This window comes from Vanellus vanellus (genome assembly GCF_965231255.1).
Source record: "Vanellus vanellus genome assembly, chromosome: 3".
Lineage (NCBI taxonomy): Eukaryota > Metazoa > Chordata > Aves > Charadriiformes > Charadriidae > Vanellus > Vanellus vanellus.
The window spans coordinates 80033392-80055967 of NC_138907.1; the positions used below are offsets into that span (position 1 = coordinate 80033392).

A 22576-nucleotide genomic window follows, 5' to 3' on the forward strand; every position below is an offset into this window, starting at 1 on the left:
AATAGTAATTTAAAAATATTTTTCTTTGTGGGAAGTTTCATTAAAGTAGTCACACACTACTATGGTCAGAACTCAGAGGGACACAGATGAACTCTTCATAGAAAATTTGGAATTTGGGACAAAACCTTTCTATCAATAACTACAAAGGCCAGTACAGACTTCTCCTCTATACAAAAAAGAAAAAAAAAATTCAAAATGAAAAACACACTTCCCTGGGAGGTAAATCTGTTTGTATTAACATAACATAACATAAAAAAATTTATACAATTCACATCTGATAAGCTCATTCACTGATAAGACAATCAAGATACTAATTTTTTTCAACTTCTTTCTCATGTCATCTTCACACTGCAATTGATGCATCCATTGCCTCCAAAATCATGGATTAGTAAATGCTAACATACTGAATTAGAGATGGTAACTACTGTTGGAGTAAGTCTGGGAAAGCAGCTGTGCTTCTTCGTAACTGGGAACTAATATAAAGCAGGAATGAAAAACATTTCTGAGAAAAGATCAAGCTTGCAGAGCAGTGAACCACAAGGCTTTAAAAATTATTGCCACGAGATCCCCCAAAAAGCAATTAAGTGACAAGAAAAGATATTTCTACATCGGTATCAGAACTCAGCCTACAGAACAGCTAATCAAAAAAACGGTGCTGTGCACGATGTGCTGATCCCTCTCACTCTGCAAAAGGTGTACTATTGATAGTTCACACAGTATTTGGAAAACATATACAAGGAAATGAAAACTACCATCCTGGTTAAGTTCCACTCAGACTATGGATGTGGCTAAAGTTAAGCACATTCCTCATTCACTGCATTATGAAAAAAATTTTCAGCCTCCTGCAAGAATCAGTAACCCTGGCAATCAAATATGAACTCACATTTTAGACTGTAACTGTGGGCTCATCTTCACTACTGTTAAATCAATTGTACTTAACTCAATTACAATGCGGTAATTACATTAACATGAGTCAGTGCATCCACACATGGCATTTGCACGTGTGCTTAGTGAATTGCTGTTACCTCCCACATGGCACAAGTACTTCACTCAATCACATTAAACAGTACGCAGCTCAGGACACTTTCACCTGTGGTTCAAGGCAGCATGAAACCAGACTGCTGTCAAATACCTCTATCCCACTTGCACGAGGTAGTCCTGTTGCAAAGCCATCCTTAACCAGGTACAAACTAAACCCAGTGTGGGTTTACCTACCCACTGTAGGGCCTCTCATCTTTTAAAATTTACTATGGCCTAATCCTTTTGGCAAGGGAACAAAAATACCCACCTTTGCAATCTGTTATTATTAAACAGAAAGGTGAGGAGAAAATTAATAATAATAAATAAATAAATAAATAAATCAACAAAACTGTGTGGGCTACAAAAATTTTACCGTTACCAAAAACATTGTGATTCATGGGCTCCTGACTACATCTGCTGGCAGCCACGTATGCACCCATCTGAAAGCCTCTCCTGCCTCTCCATCCCTCTGTGTCTCAAGCTACATATATGTTGCGAATTAAATAGCTCAGGCATCATTCTCTGGCTCTGAAGCAAGGTGACACAGCATAATTTAAAGTCCACCTGGCACAATTATTTCCTTCCCCATCTTCTCCCCCTCCCCAAAAGACAGGGTATAGCTATGCTCAGACTGCTGACCAGAGCAATGCCACTAGCATGTGCCCTTCTGCCAGATGTGCCAGATGCAGTAGCAGGTGCTGTGGGAAGAAACAAAAATGATGACATGCTACCTCTCACACAGCACAGGGGATCACACTCCACTGCCTAAGCCTGCTCCTGATACCGATTTATCAATAGATGCAGTCTTAAAGCCCATGAAGTGAGTAATACTGGTTCAGTTAATAGGGGAGATGTTCTGCTACTGATCAGGCAGGTGATTGCAGCAAGTATGCTTAGCTGGCCCATACCTTAATTTAAGCAAGAACCTGTGCCCTGGTATCTCTGAGCACAGCTCAGCAGTCCTCTCTCCTCTCTGGATCCTGACAGAAATCTCTGCACAACTTTTTAATATAATCAAGAAGCAGTTGCCAAGAAACTGAATCCATAGTCAGATGTATAAAAAGCAGACCCACAAGTACAGAAAAATAGCAAACTAACGCAACATGTATTTTCTCTTAAAAGACTATTTAAAGTCACTGAACACAATATTTGGGAGATTCTATAAACAGATACTGTACATATTTTACAAAACTTGTGAATGCCTCCCCTTGTTGTACATGGAGAATCACGACTGATAAACAAGAAAATATAATACCGACTGCAGAATATATTCCCTGGTGTTCGGGGGTATGCCACGGTTAACAAATGGTAGTGCTAAAATCCTGTCAAAGGGAAGATGAAAATTAAACTAAAGATGGATATGACTTTGGAGATATGAGGACAAGATGAATGTGGGTTTCTTATGTATGTCTAATGAAGCATTTTCTTAACACTTTTAAATAGCTTCACAATCTCCTCAAGTAGCCAGGTATAAGCATACTTTATCACAAAAGTACAAGTATTTTTTGCTTATATTCTGCAAAGGAATACACTGTTCTACGGAACACTGAACCCAGAATACTAATGCCAAGAAATATGTTAAATATGTTAATACAAGGTTTTAAAATATTATTACAAAACACTAAGTTAAGGTCCACTTCTGAATGAAAAAGTGTATTTATGCACAAATCATAGAGATGTAATTTCTTAGGAATAAAAGGCATTAATTTGTAAGGACCAATTAATATTTAAATTGTGTCAAATGGTTTTAAAGGTTTATCTTAGGGAAACTTGTTTGAAATGCAGAAAACCAGAAAGGAAATAGTAATGCTATTTGGCACTCGCTTGCCTTTTCAGACTGAGTGTGCTTTTAACTATTTTTATTTTTTCTGAATTGTGACAACAAATCACAATAGAAAAAAAACAGATCTTAAATGAAATCTAGGGATTTTTTTTACAAATAGCTGCGCTATCTTTCAATATTAAATGTTAAACATTCTCTATAAAACCTCAAGCCCTGGCTTAAGACTACTGCATTATTTTATAGATAAAACAGTAGACCTTCACTTTCCTTTTGCTGCCTTTGCAGTCTTTTTTCCGATTTGTGCACTCGCGTTTTAATCCAACAGTGGTATTCTCTGATCTTACCAGTGTCCTGTGCGGCTACAGGCTCACACAGTGGGGTCAACAGAGAGCACAACCAGAAAACTTGTGAAAAAGGAAAACAAAATGGAGGAGGGGCACCCGCAGAAGATGAAGGAAAGCCAGCAGAAATGCCTACAGCGCATACTGCATTTTTGCTCAGCTCTCCCAAAGTAGAGTTTCCTTATCCTACTTGAGAATTAAAAAAAAGATGTTAAACTCTTCCTTGGTCAACGTCCCCAGGTTTCCAGGCACAATTCTGAAATTATTTATTTACTATAGGTTATATCCTATTTGTAAAGAAATCAAGAGTTTACGGTAAAATGCTGACCCACAAATGCTAAGCTGATGGGAGAGAAAATAAAGTTTCCTCTTAGTGAAATCAGAGACTTATTTTTGCTCAGAAAAGGTTGATGTTGTTTAATTTTGTAAACTAAAGAAAATCCTGTGCTATGCAAATACATTTACATGGAAATTAAATTTACATTTTATAATCGTAAGTTTTTCAAACATAACTTTGACAGCTAATACTCCCTTTAAAAATATTTTACTCACATGGAGCGTGTTCTTTCTTACATTAAATTTTCGACTTGTTTGCAACATACCCTCCCCCAACCACTGAAAAAAAAAAGATAAATTGCTTGCTGCTAATGTCACCATGGTAACTTATTATAACTACCTGAAATTTGGAAATCAATAATGACCCAAGAACAACCTACAGATAAATGGTATTTTGTTCACTTACTCTTTGCTAGAATAATGTGCCAAATAATTTAATTTGTTATAATATACCCAATATTGATATCTTCCTTATTCTTATCTGTGTACTAGAAACAGCCATACTTACTTTGGCCAGTCTTACATTAAGGCATCTGTGTACAGTCGTGATCCACGTACATATCAGTGCACAAGACACACAAATTATCGTGTACAAGAGAAAGTGCCAAATTACTTTAATTAACCATTAATCTGTGTAATAAATGAAGGTTACTGAAATGTGTAATGATTTCTTTCACATGTTGCAGGTGAACAGAATTTTTTTAGTGACACTTGGCCATTTTTCTTCAAACCATATATAATTTTATATGTGAAAGACAACTTTATTGTGAGGATCCCAGTAAAATGCTATTAAACACACAGCTTTGCTACTGGATAGGCTCCATTCATCAGTGGCTATCTGTACAAGAGAAATATTTCCTAAAATTTCAGGACATACTTTTTCTCAATTAGAAACAGCCACACGCAGAAGTTTGTCCCAAACCACACTGAACCTGCCCAGCGTAGACTGTCAGCAGTGTCCTGAAGAGCTGCCTGGTCTCTTACGCTCCTACTCCGCCCATCCTCAGCTGCCTGAGGCTACACACCCCTGCCAGAAATTATGTATATTAATTTTTATATATAATTAAAACATATAAATAAAGGCTCCTTCAATTTATGTATATCTGTATTACCTCCCCAAACACCCCTTAGGGAGAGGGGTGCACTGTAATGTACAGTAGCAACATACTGTATCTGTAATATGGTGCACTTTAGCCAGCCACAGCACAACTTGTGTCAATAAACAATTTCAAGATAATCACTCTTGTATTTTATTAGCTACAGCATCTTTGTGACTTTATGTTAAACTAGCAGCAACCAGACCTCAGCATTTTCAATACACCTACTAAATCTGCCCAGGTTACGCATATGCAGCACCCAGCATAACGCCACTGGCGCTGCACAGACAGTATTCAGTTCTACTGCACAGAGCTCAGTTTGGGACCTCGATCATCATCAGCCAAGTCCAATGAAGTCCAAGTGACTTCTTAACTCTGTAGGTATGGCACAGGTAACCAGTCCTTTGCAGCACTGAACTAATACCATAAAGGACAAGCACAGGCACGTGCATGAGAAGTGGTATTTAAAAACATTTCTCAGTTCATTCAGGACTCTTCAGTGGTTTAGTTCTGTGAAAATATTTTTCAAGTGTCCTTAAAAGAGAAATAAAAATTACTGCTACAGCCTGCTTCAGAGCAGAGCTTGGGTACCAAGAGAGAAGTTATTTATGGCTTATTTGATGTAGCACTGGTTGGCCCTGAACCTTAGTAAAAGTAGCCCCTGCGTTCAGCTAATATACATTACATACAGTCTGCTAAAAAAGTTTAAATTATGGAGACCCTTCAAGGGAGCTTAACTTGATCCTCCTGTAATATTAAGTCACAGGTGTGCCAGGCAAAGGAGACAATTCAACTATACCTCCTAGTTACCAGCAGGGCAGTCACAAATTAAACGTCACCAACGGCAATCTCACTCCCAAATATTTATATATTTTTTTTAAAATTACAGAAATAGACACATCCTCTATTTGCAGGACTGGACTGTTAACATCCTTTTCTAAGGAAAGGAATGCCAGATCAAGCATAGGACTGACAGAAGGTACACTCATGATGAGTATACACCAACGAAAATAGAGGTTCTGCGAGACGCAGTTGTGCAAAGTCTTGATCTGCCATTGTCTCCTTGCTAGTGAGTTAAATCAATGAGACCGAAGAAGAGTTCAGAGAACAAGATCTCCATTTTATTTTGGCTCAGTTCCTTGAAAATTACACTCTACCACTCTCATGACACCAAATGAAGTGGTCATATTCTGCATTTCCTCAGGCTGAATGATTCCACTGCTCTCAACTTAGCTCCAATTTTCATGTAGCAAAACCAAATTCCTATGAACTTGCTGATACAAATGAAATTCAAACATGCAAAATAAATTACTAGTTTTCAGCTCAAAAAGCTGATTGTAACTCCTTCTGCAGCTACAAGGCAGAAGAATTGACACAGGAGTCCAGGTGGGAACATGAGGCCAGGGTGCAGGAAGGGGTGGGTGGGATTGCCTCTTCCAGCAAAAGCCTACAGTTAGGTGGCTTAAGGCAATAATGAAACTGCAGAGTTATAACAAGCAAGGATTTTGTTCAGGAAAATAAAACAAAACAAAAACCTAGTGCAAGATCTTTAGCAAACAATTTTTTCTACAATATTAATAGAGGTGCTTACTTAATTTAAAAATGACCATGCAGCATAATTCTGGGGCTCACAAAAACAGCAATTAAAGAGTTTCATATGTATCAACCAAAATGTCATTAAGGCACTGGTGCACAGAATGACAATTATTGGGCTCTCTGAGATTTGTGATTTTTGAAAAGCATTTCTACCACTTGGGATTGTAAAAGCAACATTTAATACTAATCTTAAAAACAGACAAAGAATTTTACATAGAAAGGTTAAAATAAGTTGCCAACCCCAAAGGAAACAATTTCTAAATATTCCAATTATCTGAGATGTACAGTAAAACAACCCTGTGTTTAACTGAAAATCTGCAGCCAGACAGCACACATGAATTAATTAAAACTATAGAAAACCTGAGACAAAGTTGTCTGTACTTGATATGTGAAATACTTCTTCTTGACAAACACTTTCAAAAAGCACATCACCTATTTGAAGCTAACAATCCAAGTAAAGCAGCTTTTATTCCCTGCACTGTTTTGAAACAACCAAAGCAAACTCAGGGTTCTGTCAGTACAAATTCCCTTCATAACATACACACCTAAAAAATCGTTTGCAAGAAAAAATGTTATCAGAAAGAACTATGAGATTCCAGTGAGTTGGATGCTGATGGGGGAGGAAGGAGCAACTGACACAAATGTATCATAGTCAATTGCATTACACCAAACTCATCCCATAGGAGACTGTCCCAGGAGTGAAACATTGCACACCATTCACAGCCTGGAAGTGCATTTTATATTTTCAAACCTAAAAAGTATTGAGTTTAATTATACTATTATAAACTACAGACAGAAAACTTGTAAAAGACCTTTACACAACTCACCCACATAGATGGAAAAAATCAACATATTGAGACCCACATTTTTAAAGATCGCTTGGTTTTATTTCCTTTGCAGCAGAACTGTTGTTGTAGAAGAAATATATACATTTCACATAAAGTATATATATGCACATACTTTATTTTTATTTTTAAAAAAGAAAAATTAATAGACCATCAATCTGTTCCTCAATTAAAAAAGTAATTTAAGTAGTTAAACTACGGTTCTTACACATGAGAAAAAAAATCCCATAGAGTCCATGCAGAACTTTGCTCACGGCTAGACTAAAGCAGAAGACAATTTTAAGGGGTGAATAGTTATAAAAGTCACATATTTAAGGTCCTAATCTTGAAACCTTTATTCACATGAATAGTTTTTACTTTAAAGAAGTGTTCGCAAGATCGGAATCCTACAATCATTAATCTTTTTGAATGACTTTTTAGCATGAAGGACTATGTTCTCCTTCAAAATAAACAAACGCAGATAATTCTGCTGAATATTTTGCAAAGCCTTTCTTTGTCTTGTCACATTACAACACTCAGAAGTTTAAGAGAAATTGTAAGCTGCGAGGTAAAACACAGCTGAAAAGTTCTAACAAGTTTAAGAAAGAATTATTGGTTGATGCTAAAAATTTCAAATATTTCTGTAAATACCACTATTTCAAAACAATGTGTTATTTAACAGCATGTTTTGCATGATCATTAGCAGGAGAAGTTAGCTATTTACTTAGAGGTCTAAGAAAATTACCAAATATCTAACTTTCCATCATACCCGTATTTTAAATGTCCACCCAGAATTCTTTTTCCCCTAAGCATCACTGAAGCACGCAACAAATTCAACACTTAGCTCAGGTTTCATATGCTCCTTAAAAGGAGGCTGCGGTTGTTTTCAAAGCCATTTTTAATGCGGAGGGGGAAGCCATCACCACCCCTCTCCCCAAGCTCTGAAATCCCTTCACTATATAACGCGTGTACCGTCGTTGCCAGCGGGGCGAGCTCCCAGGCCGGGGAAGGGGCCGGGTGGGCGGCTCGCCCCCGCCCGGGCCTCTTCAGGAGCCCCAGAGGAGCCACCGACCGCCCAGCGGGGGAGGCAGCGGTTCCCCCCAGGCCGCAGAGGGTGAGCGCGGGGCGGGAAGAGGGGGTGAGGGGGAATCCTCTCGGGAGTTACATATCTCCAACCCCGTTAAAACGAAGGGTGTAGGCGAGGCACCGCGCTTCGAGCGGCACAGCGGCTGCTGCGAGCACGCCTGCCGGGCCGCCCACGTGTGACAGCCGCCGCCGTTGCCTCCTGAGGGGCGGAGGAAGGGGCAGGACCCCCCGGCCGCAGAACAAAGGGTGGCACTGGCCGCCCGCCGCCCTGCCCGCCTCTGCCGAAAAGCGGCCCTCGGCCGCGGCTAATCGTGACGAGGGCCTCTGCCTGCCCCTGAACGCGGCGGGGCCGCGGGCGGGCCGCCTCCGCCGGGCCGCGCCGGGCCAGGCCGACCGCCCCGCCGCCATCTTGATGGGCAGCCCCTGCGCCGCCCGCGGGCCTGGGGCGGCCACGGCGCGTGCCGGGCTCCTGCGTGGGGTGCCGAGATAAGAACGAAGTGGTGGGTGCGCGCGTTGGCCCCGGCTCGGTTTAAAAGGGTTTACGTCTTTGATAGCCCCCCGTATAATAAATGGTAGCAAACCTCCGGGGAAAATGGCAGTATTTTTGAGCGCGCTGCTGTTTGTTTGCCCATTCTTTATTCGCATTTGCTGTAGGTTAATGTGCTCCGTGGCTCCTCGGGCACGGCAGATGGTGCTCACCCACGCCCGCGGCAGGGCCCGAGCGCTCCAGCGGGCGGTGTGGAGGTGCGTCGTGGCTGAGGAGAGGGAGCAGCGTTACATGCACAAACTTCAACGGTACTGACTCCCCGAACGAGTCGGACCCTCGGACAGCTGTTTTGTGATGTATCGTTATTTCGATTCTCAAAGGTACTAACCAGCAACTCCAGTTCTGTACTATGTGCTAGCTTTTCTCTTAAAAAAAAAAAAAAAAAAAAAAAACAACAAAAAAACCCCACACAAAACCACAAAAAAACCAAACCTCAAACAATTCAAACCATATTAAGAGAGTAATAAAACAAACGCCTTTGAATCTTTCACACCAATTCCTTCTTCGGGCCGTAGTTAAGTACCAGGGGCGGAGCGGGTTACAAATGGCCGAGCAGCGCTGACCCGCCGCGGCCGCAGGGGCTGCAACCCCGCGGCGGGAGGAGGAGGAGGCGGCCGCCGCCGCCCCGCCGCGCCGCGCCCCGCCCCGCCCCGCCGGCGGCAGACCGGACCGGCTCCTGCCGCAGTGCCGCCGGCGGCGGCACACCGCCCTGCCAGGTGCGCGGACTGTTGGGGGGGATGTGTGTGCGTGTGTGTGTGTATGAGAAACCCCAACCGGCGATAGACCTCGCTTTCAAATACCTGACTGCCCATCTGAATTCATCTACCCGAGTCCTTTAAGCTAAGCGTTAAAGCCGGTTATGGGTTTATGCCGCTACATGAAAAACAGAAAAACCCACGGTCTTCCCACCTGTTTTGCCACTGGCATGAAAAAGAGCAGAACTGAATCGTCTCTTTACATCAACCAATCAATTAATCTACGTTTTATAAATTTGTAACTGCGAACAGGATTTCAGATACCGTGCTCGCTATAGTGGTAATGTTTTGCTGTAGTTTGCTTTCACAGTGATAACCTTAGAGAAAAATAGGCATAAGAACAACAAAAAAAATTTGCAGTGATTCCATTCACGCGTGGTACTAACAGCACTTATCCTTCAGTCCCCGCGTTACCAGAGCAGTCCAAGAGAACTTTCATATTAGAAGCAACCTGCACTACTTGAATATTACCAACTTCTTTGCAAGACCAGAGGTTTTTCTCCATCTACACCAACTGTAGCACAGCACAGAAGTCAAGAGCTCACTGGCAAATCTTGCTGGCAAGCAGAAAAATTAAGACCCAGAATCTTTACTTTTGGCCCCTTCTAGGTACTAGTTGCATGGATTTGCAATGCACTGATCCAAAAGGGGACAGACGAATGTAAAAACCACTGTGACAATTAGCATCAGTTTCTGCCATTCCTTTATGCAGCAGAATCCAAACTGACCCATACTGTTAAATGTATTTCCTGAAACAGGCATGAACACAGCAGAAGATGAAAACAAGACTTGTATGCAAGTATTTAAGAGATCTTGTATTAATTCATAATGAATATTTTCATTGTGGTTTTTTTTGCATATCTAATTTTGCTAATTTCATTTCTTGATGCTTGAGTGTACTTTTTTAATGGCAACATTTTATAGCAACATTGTTACCAGAAAGCTCTATAAAATTAGTCAAATTCATGGAAACTGGTCATTCAAAATCTGAGCATCTGTTTTTGACAAGAAAATATTTTGTCTAGCAAATGTGTCAAAATTATTTTACAATAATGTAATCAGTATTTTTCAACAAACCAATTTTTAAAGGAATAAGGATTACTATCTTTCATATGTTTAGCATGTACCCTTATTGTTTGATAATTTACTTCCACACAAACTTTTAATAAAAGGAAATAATTTACTTTTTTTGACCCGTCATCTTGAAATAATTAGCAATGAGATGTGAATGTGCCCAGAAGAACAATGTGCTAGCAGGACATACAAATTCAGATTAACTTTGTTAAACTGTTGGAATTAAACAACAACAAAAAACCATACTAAACTTTCTACATGCTAACTTAAGTGGAGAAAGCCATAGAGCAGTACACATTTTTATTCCCATACATATCACCAGTAAATATTTATCTGCCAAGTTAGTTCTCTTTCGGACCTGAAATGCGAGGAATTTCAAACTTGTCCAAAGAACGGCAAACCTACACTTAAACTAATGAAGACTCCGATGGAAATGAACAAAGGAAGCCAATGGAGTATTTTCTGCCACATAAGATGTGAATAAAGAGGAGTCACATTTCTCTTAAGGTACATAGTTCAGCTGAATGTGATGCAAGAAATTCAGATGAACATTCGTATATGATAAGTTAATACAAATAATACTGTTATACAATTAGTTTGGGGGGCACTTTAAAGATTGGGAAGCATTTACAAACATAGTAGAAACAAGTACACTGAATTATAGTTGATATACACAAAACTCCCTTATATTTATTTAATCAAAATTTTCTGTTTTAAGTATCTAAGCTCCCAAATGAAACTATCAGAAAAAAGTCCGTGAGATAAATTGTGCATACCTTTTGAAACATCTTGATCCCTATTTCACTGATATCACCCGACTCAACATTTCATCTCTTAGTATCGTTTGGTCCTTGAAGTGTAGCTAAAATACACTGCACTTTTAAAATGCCAGGAGGGAGAAAACAGAAACTATGCTAAGGTTCACCAGTTTTTAAGAAGAAATAGATTATATTCACCATCCTAAAAACAGAAATTGTAGAACAAAATCAACCATTTAATGCCAATTACCCTCCAGAGAATCTAATATACTACATAGGTGCATTTCATGACACCTATTGTGGTCAGTGCTGGTTTAGCTCCATGTAATAGACATACTATTAATAAAGAATAAACACTAAATTACATATGGATAAAAGGAAACAAATTATAACTATAAAAGCATAGTGTTGCTTTATATATGATTAAAAACAATTACTTATTCCCATGCGAAAAAAAGCCTATATTAATATGTAAGACATCATGGAAAATGTTAAACATTGATTATACTATCAAATAATGGATACTGAAGAGAATTAATCTTTGGCAAAAGGACAGTGCTTCAACTGTAGCCATTTTAACAGTCTAATCTTGCTTGATTTACAGGTGTCACCAGTTAAAGAAATCATCCAAGGAAGAAGTACTATCTCCGTGAAGAATAACAAGAAACCCACATAAGCATGGAATGGGCTGTCACTTTCCAATAAACTATCAATAATTGCCAGTTAAAAAAAACCCTAATATATAACAAAAATAAAATAATCTGCCATTTTAAAAAAATTGTAATTGCTTAATGAAAATAAATTCATGAAGATTAATGTAAAAATTCTTTGGGGAAACTGAATCCACCAGTTACATTATTAAACCTAGAGAGTTTTTGTTGCTCAAAGCAGGCTGTGGATTAATTTTGAAAAGTATTTGCTGCCTTGCAAAAATATTTTGTAGTCATTAAATGCAAAGACATATAAAATGAAAAATGCATTTTTATTTTTTACAAAAGTCACTGTCTTTACTGAAGACAATGTAGACAGATCAAATTTACAGGAACCCTCTGAACCAGAATGTTTTGAATTTAAATAATTTTAAACATTTTTAAATCCAATAGATCAGATTTTAGAATGTTTGGTAATTTTTCTTTAATTCTTGAGGAAAAGAACACATTGCTAAGAGGAGACTCTAATAGCCAACTTTCTTAGTGTAAATAAGAGATTATAGTGCAGGAGAATGAAGCAGTCCTTAGTGAAAGATCTGGTATTTACTGCTGCATTAAGACTTGGCAAAAGCATTAATTAACGCTAACGAAATCCTATTCCAGTTAGTCTAAGCAAAGATTTTATCTTCAGCTGTACTATATTTCTGCCTGGAAATCTTGAATATGATTTTCATCTTGACAGTGCACCTTTAGAATATTTTGCTCCCTTATCCTCTACAGTTCAATCCCACACTCCTCTCTTTGTGACTAGTCCTTTAAAGTCAATGGTGACATAAAGTTCTCTATAAAAAACCTCTTCATTTCTGATAATTGTTTATTCATGCATCTCCTTCACACCCAGATCAATCACCTGACAAGTAATGGCTTCAGAGATTAGTGATAATAGTTAAAAATAGACAATTAAAAACACTTCTAAAAAATATTTTACTTTTATCTTCGTTTCTAGGTTGTGATAGTTTCCAAACCAGAATCACACACAATGTACAGGATGCCCCGCTGAATGTCCTGTTAGTTAAAATCTGCATGCGTGCTACAGCCACACAGACCCCTATACAAGAAATCATGCATTCCTTACAGGGTTAACTTCTACCATACATTTCCAGTTTTTGCAAAACATACTACATGAAAACATTAAACAAATGTGACTGATTAATATAAAACAGCTATTACAAATGTAACATGCTTCCTTTAATGAACACACACAAAACCCCCCAAAACCAAACAATAAGGCAGACAAACAAAGCAGGTTGGGCACAGCCAAATGAAAATTTAATCACTGTAACAAAGAAATATTAAGCACTGTGGTAAAATGGAATCTTTTGGACTAACTGCCTTTACAAATATTTCAGGACCGTATTATCTGTAAACTGTCCACCTCCTCCTGTCTGGACAGAAGGCTCAGCTACTTTCCCCCTCCCCATAAGCCAGTGTTCTCCCTTATATCTGGCTAGGATCTCTACATGCCTAACCTAGGGGCCCGGGAAAAGGCAGATCATGAAGGACTCTGCCAAGAAGATTCCCATCCTTCCCCATGTGAACACAGATACGCAATACTGCAGTTACAAAGTTTTACCGAAGTCTTCCCAATACATACCACATCCTATTACCCCTGCCAGAAATCAGAGGCCCTGTACAGGTGGCCCAAACTGTCTCTAGAGTACTGAATAGTAACTGTTCAAGATCCCAAGATGCTTTCACTGCAAGGATGAACTTCATTCCCCTTCAACCTGCTTGCACTGGTGGTGAGGGGTCTTTTTCACAGACTACTTCTACCACTCTCCTCCTGTGAGGAAAAGATTTGGGGCTGAGCAATTTTTCAACAAGAAGATGAAAAAAAATCACAACGTTATCAGCCCAAGAACTTTGCATCAAAGCAGCCTGGCAGATTAGTGGTCAGGTGAAATTAAGTAAGACGTTAAATATAATACATTCACAGTACAAAAGAAGTAGCATATTGTGAAAAGTATATACAAGTTACATAAATGTCAAGTTCATGCGTACGCTTCATGTTAAGTTGTATCATTTTAACTTAACTTTTAATTAAGCAGCATTGACCCAAACCCTAGTTCACTACTCCACACTTTAGGCACTGTACAGGGAACAAATCAGATCACAATACACCCCTCCAGTTTTTGAGCCTGAAAACCACACTTACAAAACCAAAAGGATGCGAACTACATACTTCCAGTAAGAACATTCATGTAAGAGACTTAAAATCCGCTCCTAATGCTGTCCAGTTTATTGAACAAGTTTCAGAGGTCAGTGAGACCACTTCACGTGAAAAGATTGAGCAGAATTTGGCCCATCAGGTCTGCAATACCCACAGGAAAAGAAGAGATGCCACGGTTTCATTACATTAAGGAAGAGCTTTTCTTTACTGTCAAAATAATTCTCAAATTTCCATTTACTTGATATACTATTGTTTTGAGTATCTGGGGGAGAGGGTAGCAAACAGGTTTGTGAACAGTTCTTTGATCTTGTTCCACTTTAGTGTCACCAATGGCTAATTCTCAAGCTGTGCGAACTACAAGTCTTAAGGCCAGGTAATTAAACAGGGTAAGATAGCATTATACATCTGTTAAATACAGGGAGTAGTTGGGGGTCTAATCCAAAGTCTACAGAAGTCAGCTTGGGTCTATTAGGTACATTCTAGATTAAAACTTTTATACATTTCTTTTATTTCCAATATAACGACTTTAAGAATATTCAGAAATTACTACACATGGTCAACAGAGGCTTTTTAAAACCCCGTATTTCCACTAAGATTGTATTATTACAAATAGCCCATAAAACCAACCAAGATTTTGATTACTAGCTTGCAAAACACAGTTGTAAAATGAAATAAAATATTTTTAAAATTATAGCACATGTGCACTATTAAGAGATTTTAAAGACACCTGTACTTTGAAAAAATACAAGTTCATGCTTATTCCAGTCTACTTAAACACAAGGGCTATCACTTTTACTCTCAATTTCAGTCCAGGGATTATTTTGGTGTATTTATGTATGTATATGTATTTATGTAACCATAAACAAAGTTATAACACAAACGTTAAAGTAGCCTCAAGTGGCACTATAATACAAGCAATCTAGAAAAAAAAAAAATCCCTCAATGCTGCATACCTATAAATTACCATGACTGATTAGAAGAGGGCCTCTCTAGGAATTATCTTTGATGGGAAAGCCATCAGCTATATTCATGAGAAATACACACTTACAAATGTAATGACATTACTGTTTTCTAACAGAGCATCATAAGATCTGTAGTAGGCATGGAATTATACTTCAGTTTTGTAGACAAATTCATACACTCCAAATAATGATTATATATGCACTCAGATTTTAACAGGTAAAAATACTAACCTATGATGCTAACAAAACCAAATCAAACCTTTCTGCCTCCCTCCTTCCAAAAAATGTAATTCTAGAACTAGATTAGAACTTTGGAATAGAAAGTATCTGTGTGATTTTCTTGGCTCCTGCACTGATAACAGAACAAGGATATTCTACACACTCTCAGACAAATAACTTTTAAAATGTATCGATGTATGTACTTTTCAAAGTTATACATATGGAATAATTAGGAAGCTATACTTTTTAGGTTATCAATGAATTTCACTAAGCTCTCACCTATCTGCTGAAAAGATATATCCAAATTGTTATGAACATGCCTGTAAATATACTTACTTCTGTAGAAGTAAGAAACATTATTGTAATGAAGCAAAAATTCCTCTGAATTGTTTTGTTTTATAAATAGTGCTGTTTTAAAACTGCAATTCAAAATATTTCAATGCCACAACTTTTTTCTTGTTTTATTGATTACAACTAAGAAGAAAAGAGAAACATGTAAGATTGAACTGATATGTAACCCAAAAAAGATTCCTGAAAGATTCGACTTCCAAGGAGAGCTCAGATCCTTGTACTCATTCCAATACCCACAAGTGCCCTTTTTCTTGAAAAGTCTCTAACTTTCATTGTGTCTCTTCATCCCCAGCTGAAGGTAACACCAATATCCTGCTATTTTGCACCAGAAGACACTGCAGTTTCATTCATGTTTCTGTGACAGTAGCTTCCAGCTCTCTTTCCTCCTACACCTTCACCTCACCCTGGCAGCTGCTTGTTTGCATCCTTGGCTGCCCTTCCATTGTGCCATCACTGCCCACCCATATTTGTAGGGACCATGGGGTTTCTCTGATACGAAAACCAAAATTTCTCCAGCTGAGTTTGCCATGGAACTTCACAAGCGCTTATGCTAGCCCAACAGGGAGAGTGCTATAAAACCACCTGAAGCTTACTTAAGCAGCAGCACTGCTGCCAAATGTAAAAGCAAAACATGGCTGTAGGACTCCCACCAAGCAGGGTGGCTGTAGGAGTTTCAACCTCCACCTGTTCACACACAGCTACTGCAAAGCCAACTCAGCTGCTTGCGGAGCAGCTGCTGACCTGCTGCATGTTACAGCTTTGCATGTTAGGAAAAAAATCAAAATCAGTGCCAGTTTTCATTAATACAGTGGACTGTGAAACTTGCAGCAGCTTCCACAGCTGCTCCACAAGCAGCTGAGCCCTCTCTGGAGCAGGGATCTGGAATTTCCTCGAGCCATCTCCCAATGAGTTAACCCCCCATTTTAAGTCAGGGCCATCCACAATAATCTAAGGAAAGGCCTGGACACAAATTTCTCCAACTAAATACGCTCAAGCAGTCAGAAGCACTTCCCCATCTTCCATGCAGAGGTGTTTACTGATACTCTGCTGATGTAAAAGCAATTGAAGGATTCGCTGCTTTCACCACTGATATCCAGCAAGCAAAAGCTCGTCCAGACCTGTCCTGAGTACTGTCCCTTAGAAAGAGCTAAGTATCACACAATACCTTTCTATCAGTCATGATAACTTTCACGTGATTTAACAAAAGGGGGAAAAAAAGCACACTTAAGTACAAGGAATGAAAAATGTAAACTCTATGTGCTTATTTCTTTGTGTTTGTTTAAGAAACATTGTCTCTACTCTTGGGTTTCTAGGTTCCTAGGATCTTATTTAAATTATACCTTTACGATCACTTTTATTCACCTTTATAGAAGATGATGGGCCTAATTTTGCTTCTGTTGATAATTAGTGGGAAAAGATGTCAGTCCTTTACTGAGATGGGTTACATAAGGAACATTAATTAAACAACATTTACATGGGAGTATACTTTGTAAAGAGCTTAAAAGAAAACTCTGGATGGGTCTAGATATACTAATACCTCAGTGATGTAGTTGCAAACCAGGACAAGCAACAATAACAACATTTTTTCCCAATTTGACAATTCATTTCCTTTTAGCTTCGGTTCATCTATCTGCTTTGATATCTTATGTTTGTGCCCTAGACAAAATATCCTCTTCCTTCCAGTATCCCAACCTCTGTGCACAACTTCCTCAGTCTTGGAGAAAAGAAGGATAGCATGTTCTGGAAAGGGTGTACTTAATGCTCTGCCAAAGAGGGAGATCTCTCTTAAGACAAAATAGTCCCACTGCACTCCTCTGTCTTTGGGCCGCTTGTGATTTTTGCCTGTCAACATTTAACGTTTAAACTTCTTCATCAAAATCTGATCTGATTCGACACCATTTAGGTTTAATGGGACTTGCCATTCACTTAAATACTACATCGTCTATTGATAAAAATGCACCGTAATGTTGGGTTTAGATGTAAATAGATGAAACCTGAAAGGTATTTCCACAGATGGTGGTTCCATAACCTAATACTAAATAACAAGTTTCTTCAGACAACCATCTTAAACTATCAAGCTCTCAGTGAAGTATTTTACCATCTGTCTATGTGTCTATAGGTAGGACTTTAAAAGTGGGACTGGGACTTATTAGTAGCCAAAATAATTTTAAGAAAACCCCAAAACCAAAAACAACAAAACCCACAGGCTGTACCTCTCCACACCACAAACCCACAGTCCCCATAATTTGAAGTCAATTTTCTCTGTACGCTCCAACTGGTGAGTGCCAAAGCTTGGCTCCGGATCTTTAGCTGTTACCCATTACAGATTCTACATGCGTTGAGGCTGCCGAATACACTTTGACACCCATGTGTTTAGCAAAGGTCTGATCTCTGCCGGATCTCTGATACACATGCTCACTGCAGACACATTTACTCCCCATCCGCTTCCTTCCTCAGCTTCCCTCTCTAAATCCTGCTAGCCACTTTTGTTTTGATTAGGACTGGGCTTGCCTGGTCCCCATCAGAAGTCAAAGATGACAAGTTTGTAACAGCATACTCTTGCACAAGGACATCTGTACTTCAAACAGGCATTGGTATGCCATTTTTAACAATAAGGAGCAATGTAACATTGATCCCACTTGCTTGCCCAGAACTTCCAGTTATCCTGAGCAATTAAGTAGCTTTTTACAGGCTCCTAATAATGCAGAAATGGAAAAGTTGGGCTAGATGAATGAGTGCATCCTTGCAAAAGCACAGGATCATGTGTCACAATATAAGAAAGTCAGCATTCAATATGCCATGCCATGCCCGACTTTATCCTAGAAAAAGTAGCGCAACTGTGGCTAAAATACTAGGAATTTAAAGAATAGGCATCTGATTCATCATCTAAAGGAATGGTTGGTCAAATTAAGGAAAAAGACTTCTCAGATGCTGCTCACATGTCTAATTTTCCATTTATTCTTCTGTTTACAATCATAACCGAATAGTCTCAGTATTTTTCCCTCCTTTTGTTATAGGTACTTGCAATAATAAGAACAAAATTTATAATATACAAATGAGAGTGTAGCTCAGAAGGATTCAATGAGAGAGAAATTTTTTTTCAATTTTTTTTCCCATTTTTATCAAATCTTGTAAAAAGAGTAACTTGCAGCAACAGTAAGAAAGTTCAGATGAAAGTGAAAAATTTCAAGCCAACCATGTTCCTTTTAATGAGAAAACAAAATACACCAACTCCTGCATGCTGCTCCTCCCTTCCTTCCTCTCCCCATCTCATAAAAGAGGATCCCAAAGATGGATAATGTTTAAGGTTCCCAGATCCTATATCAATCCCTTAACACAGTAAGAATTTTGGACTACAGAGCCAGGTGTCAACAAACATCATCTAAACTGAAAAAATCCATCTCATCTTGAAAGACCACATTACTCAGAAATAGAACACAAAATTGTAACTCTTGATATTCACAAACATGTATTTAATTGCATCTGTTTACATCCAGCACCCTACTCTTCATTATCATCTTTAACATCTGGGCTTCATGCTAAGCAAAGGAAAATAGACATGTTTCTAACACAGTCCATACAAAATGTGTGGGGAAAAAAAAAAAATAATCCACAGCATTTTTGCCTTACTGCCAGCATCCAAAAAAGCTGTATGTATCAAAGTTGTGTGTACAATTTTGAACATGCAAAAAAAATTTTAACAAACATCATCCATTTTTCTGATTTTACAAAAGCTTGAGCTCTTCTTAGTTCTTAGCAATGAAAACCTTTTTTTATGGGCACCACAAAAGGTTTCACTCGCTTCACCTCTCCATTCTGTTTTACCCTTTCACAAATAAATCTTTTTCTAAAATTTAACAAGAGCTATTCACACATAACTATGTGCAGAATTCACATAATAAAAGAGAAGCAAGCTATATTATTCATTCCATGCTAACCTATTAAAAGTCCAAATGACAATACTGAACCAAATTCAGTATGGTGCACATTCCTTGGATTTAGCAGTTACACAGGACTAACATTGCCACTCATTTTTTTGTAAAAGAAACACAGTGGACTGGGCACATTGCTGCTGTCTGGCTTGTCTTTGAAAAATGACATAGTTTTTTAGGACTTGTAATTTTTATATGTCACTGAATGACTCAAACACTGACTTAATGACATAAGGTGTATCAGAATAAAGCTAAAAAAGGACAAGAGTGTAGATGTTTGCATGTGTACCCTATTTACGTTGTACACACACACCGATGCACACATGCAACAGTTGACATGTTTCTACCTTAAATAATGCATCTAGCTCTAGGTACCGCATTACCAGAAGGGTAACAACAACGTGAAGGTAGTTCAAAGAAGATCAATCAAAATGATTAGGAAAGACTTAAAAGGTAAAGTTAAAAACTCAATACTGCAGCTGTTTCATGAATAGAACTTTCATTGGGTGAAGGGGAAGAAAAGTGCAAACAAAAGCATTGTCTTCTAAAACTATATTAATATATACAATTAGTGAAGCACTGACTTCAGAAAAGCATGATTATAATCTGCACACAACCAAGGGGGAACTCCAAGAAGAAAGCAAAATTATTTATTGCAAGCTCAAAAGCCTAGGTATAATGAGCTTAAACTATTACAGGAATTTTGACTCGACATCCAGTAATTTTTTGCTCATAGCAAGACCTCAGAAACTGAGCATAACCTCAGCAAGAAAAGGTAAGATAAGGAAGTAAAAATACTGTTGCAGGGTTCAAGCTAGCTTTGACTTGGACTAAATAAGATAGAAGCTTAATTCCTCTGCTTACTCATCAATTCTATAAAAATGATACTAGTAGCTGCAAACATTGCAGAACAAGTGAATGTACGCAACGTTATGTGCCCACACTAAATAAATGAAGTGTTTTCAAAGCAGTTTTGAACAGCAATATTTTGTTGCAGTAGATTAATAAAATAACATCTTTGCTTTGAAAAGCCCTTTTCACATGACTAAATTTTTCAAATAGATGAAACAGGAATAGTGTTCAATCACTGTTCAGGCAAGAGACTGTTGTACAAGCAGCACTGTTAAATAACATTACTGATTTAAAGACATTTTTATGCTCTGACTGCTACTGTTACCACTGGTCAGCTAGTCAGCTAACACAAAGCATTCTGTATAGTGATATAAATTATCTAAAATGTACTCTGAAACAAAATAGTTACTGCTTCTCCCCATTACAATTAACAGAAAAATTCTACTTTTAATTGATGGAAACAAGATTCATGTCAACATAGAGTTTATGTATATCCTAGATTTCATCAGGAAGAAAAAAGTGAGAAACGTATTTTCTTTGTTGTAAGAGCAATCCATTGCAGAATAATAATAAATTCACTCAGTAAGATCTATCTCTAAGTAATACTCAAAATTACTGAGGCACACACTATATATGCAATAAAACATGCTATTTTTCACTTCATTTTACACTGTGATATGTCTTAGAAACCTAAGGATATCGACAAATTGCAGATTATTGAAGTGTAAACAAACACGTCTAACATTTCCATCTTGTCCCCTCCTTTAGGGGACACAACTGAATAGCAACTTCCAAATTCACCACATACTTCGTTATTATTTTCTGTGACTACTTTCCATTATGGAACAGCACACCTTGTCTAGTATTACTTAAATGTATCATGTTATCATGCAGTTCAACACAGCTCTAAGAATATCTTTGTTTCCAAATGTGTTTTATTTTTTTATCAACAACACTGCTATGCTTCAAATGTTTGTCTTTGAGAAGCAAAAAGAATTATATGTATTAACACAAAATTAGATTAAGAAAAAGGGGTTTTATCTATAAATTTACAAAACTGTAAAGAGCAATTTCATGACTTTAAAAGGTACAAAGAAGGCAAGAAAGGGAGAAAACCAGGAGGAAGAATGCTCCTTCTTTGATAAGTATTTCATTCATTCAGTTCTATAAAGAAAAAGGAGCAGCAAAGAAGGGGGCACCTGATATGCCAGTACAAAGCAGGAACTGTAAGAATTTAATACGCTCACTATTGGATTCTACACTTTGTACGTAAATCCAAATGCAAACAGCTAATATTGATGTGCGTGCATGCACACCCTTAGGCGTAGGGTACGTGTAAGACAGCAAGATCAGAAATCTACTGCACCACCGCAAGGAGCAAGGCAACATGCCACAGCAGCAGCACTCTCTCTAAGTTTCAGTCACCTTTTTATTAATCTAATGAAGGGTGTACTCTTTACAAAAGCCTGATGAAAGTTACAACAAAATATCGCCGGGCCACCAAATGGAACATTAAAAGGGAATCACTATACAATCATGGAACACCCCCCTGCCCCGTCATTGCAAACGTCATAGAAAATGGACAACCACGTAAAAAGTTAAGATGCCTTTTTGCTGTCTTAACATGGCCCTAGCCAACCCCAAAATGGTCTCTTTACCTGACATTGCTCTTCCCTTCTCTGATCACAGAGAAGACGGGTGAAATGAAAAATAGCGTTGTTCCCACTGGAAACTAACAGAAGGACATGGGAAGGTCTACACATGCTCTTTCTTCACAAACCACGCTACAAACCTTGGGAAAAGTTCCCTGAACTTCATTATTTTGTACGTATCTTGCATCTAAAACTCCTTTGCACGAAGGCATTCATACCAGGTTCCACGTTCAACATACGAACACCGTTCACGCTGCTGTGCTTAAAAATAAAAACAACGGCCACACGCCGCCTTCTCTCCTGAACAGCTTTATAGAGACGCTGCTTTTGGTCTCATTCCTTAATCGTTACTTTTTTTTTTTTTTTTTGTAGGAAGGAATATTTAAAAATCAACCAACCAAACCACATGCGTGCTTCAGTGTATCACCACTGGGACGCTCTCAGGTCTGAATTACTGCAAAATAACGCTATAATTATGTCTTAATTTTCCTAACTAATTTCAGATGGGCTT

General features: G+C 38.3%; 1 protein-coding gene across 3 annotated transcripts in view; it reads right to left on the reverse strand.

The window, feature by feature from the left end:
* The window catches only part of LIN28B (lin-28 homolog B), a gene marked incomplete at both ends in the record, with an annotated part of 87939 nt that overhangs the window by 57919 nt on the left and 7444 nt on the right, over positions 1-22576 (reverse strand). The window lies entirely within an intron of this gene.